Genomic DNA, 3,067 nt, shown 5'->3' on the forward strand with positions numbered 1-3,067 from the left:
CGGGTAACCTGTCGAATACCTACACGGAAAAATCGATTGGATTTATTGAAATTCGCAATATTGAGGGTGTTATTAGGATATTAATGTATGCATTACGGCAAACGAATAAATATACGCGTGCAACGGCTGCGCATTACCAGCGGAATTAGCCGCTTTGTACCTCAGAGAGAGGAATTTTGTGTGTTTCAATTAAACTGTCATAAATTTTTGAAAGTATTTGATACTAATATTTCTAATTATATCACCGTCCATAACGATAATTTTGTGATAAAAGACATTTTTTTAAATTTGTTCTTAAAAATTGCTTAAAGCTTAAGTGTCACTTTCATGACACGTGAAAATTTCGGATCAATATCGTTCGAGCTCTGTATTTATACATATGACTATTTTGCTTCAAAATTACGTCGTTAAAAAAATTTCTAGACAAAGATGAAAAATTGAATTAAACACTTCAACATGAATTTTTTATCATCTTTTCTCCTCTCTCTCTCTCTCTCTCTCTCTCGTTTTGATATTATTTTTAATATCTAATATTAATTTAATTTTGAATCAAGACAACAAATTTTCTGTTAACGTTATTTTTATTCTTAGGAAATAATAATGTTTCATTGAAATGATATTTCATATATGAATAAAATTATAAGATTTTTCAAAATTTATGTATTAATGTTAACATTATACTAATATATACACTATATTAGATTGTTTAATACTATGTTACATTAATATTAATGTCTTAATATTATAATACTAATATTAAACAAATTAATATAAATATTTATTATTATAAATATCTAACCTTTTATTATAAGTATATACAAAATTTTTGTAAGTATACTTTCGATAATGAAAATAACGAAATATTTTATACTAGTTGGAAATAGCAGTATTTTATAAGATATTCTCAAAATTAAATTTATGTTGGGAAATTATATCTCATGGTAACAAAAATAGCATTAATTAATAAATGCATGGCTTATTTAGATATAAAACAAGACGGTTAATTTCTGCAGATTGGGTCTAATAATTGTAGCTCTAGAAAAATATAATAGAAAAGAAAAAATGTAGATATACGATATGAGTATTAAGAGATATAAGAAACGTATAATGCTACATATTACTTAGTAAGTCTAAAAAACTGACATATATCTTTAAATAAAGTTATTTTATCATCGCACACATTGAAAATTTTTTATACTTTTTTCATGAAAAGTCAATCGTGCGCACTGTGCAATGTCTTTCCAATTTCTACTCAATCTCGTTCCCCCTATCATCACCAAGACAGCCGAGACCGATTAGCTTTCGGAAAAATCGAGCGCTAACGCGCGATATCGGCGATGAGGCATTTATCGCGAGAAGGCGATCGAATCGCGAGGTGACGCGAGAACGACGGAAAACATTCGACTCGCTCCTACGCTCGGAATTACGCGAGAAAGCAGATGGACGTATCGATCCATCGACACGGAACTCGAAGCTCTACCGCCGGCTTTAACGTTTATACAGCGCGCAGGTTAACAAATAATACAATTATGCTATGACGAGTATTCGCAGTCGGCTGGTATAATAAATGTATAAAGTAGAAATAAAAAAACATTAGTGTAGCGCGCGAATACGCGTTGTTCTATGAATGCGTAGCGATAAATAAAATAGAAATCGCGGAATACTGCCATTCGATTCTCGAAATGCGCAGGTCACCTAAAATCACGAAACATCCCTCAATTTATACAATCTGTATCCCTGATGCGCTTTTTTTGTCATTCACTGTGTTCTCCCTCTCGCCCTCTGTACTCTCTTATCTGTATCTATACTAATTGCATTCTGAATAAGCGTATATACATTCAACCAGCTTTCTCGCGTTTCAGCTGTACGGATTAATGATATAATTTAAAGTAGATTTCGTTTATAATAAAAATATCGCGATATACTAATGACTTCTTAATCTTTTTATTTACATTACTTTTTTTTTAAGTTACGTTTATTAAATGATATAGAAGTTGCTGGAGAAAATTATTATCTTTACGCTTATTTGAATTCAAGATTATTATATAGCATGTATAATATTTTACGGAGATACTATTTCTATCACATTTATTAAAATGTCGTCTTTGGCCGTCATTTATATATAATTTTATTGTGTTATTAAAATAATTTATATATTCTAATAATTCATTTGATATAATAATTCTGTTTTGCACAGATAAAATCGCATTTTTATAATAAACTTTTATTATAATATAAGTGTTATGGGCAGAGTAAAAATTTAATTAAGTAAAATTTTTTAGTGTATATAATTAAATATATGTATGCACGCTGTATGTATATATATATATATATATATAACTAAATGAGAAAAAGAAAATACATTTAAAAAAATATTTGCAAAAACTCAGCAGCACCAGTTAAAGAATTTCATTAAACTGACGCGGTAAAGTCTCCTCTTCGTCGGTAACATCCGACTACTATCCTGTAGTATCGCGCACGCTGCAGCATTTTTCTGGTGACTATCGGTGAACATTCGAACGAGCTGCTCGGAAGTTCAGCGATCGTCGATTTCGGCCAGTCGATCTAACGGTGGTGGTCTAACAACGTGATAGACTTGCGGATTGTCCGATCGTCGTGCCGGTCGCGCCTGTCGGATGTCGAGTATATCGATCCATCGAACTGGACCCGCGAGCTACCGTGTCGCGCGGGCCGTCAGACGTAACGGACAGGATAGTAAAAGCCCTCTGGTTCCAGTTGGTACGACGGGTCCGTTCGTACATCCGTCCGTACGTCCATCCGCTCGTACGTCCGTCAGCCCGTCGGATAATACCAGAGTTCACCTAAATATAACTCAGAAGCGGAGAAACGGAGGGAAGCGCGCGCGCGCGCGTGCGAACGAACGAGCGAGCGAGCGAGCGAGCGAGCTAGTACGAGAGAGTAAGGGAGAAGAAATGCGAGGGAAAGCAAGAGAGTAAGGGAGAAAGAGAGAGGGACGGCGTGATAGAGGGTAGTGGGGGGAGGAGAGAGAGAGAGAGAGAGAGAGAGAGAGAGAGAGAGAGAGAGAGAGAGAGAGAGAGAGAGAGAG

This window comes from Trachymyrmex cornetzi, unplaced genomic scaffold (assembly GCF_001594075.2).
Source record: "Trachymyrmex cornetzi isolate Tcor2-1 unplaced genomic scaffold, Tcor1.1 scaffold422, whole genome shotgun sequence".
Classification (NCBI taxonomy): Eukaryota; Metazoa; Arthropoda; class Insecta; order Hymenoptera; family Formicidae; genus Trachymyrmex; species Trachymyrmex cornetzi.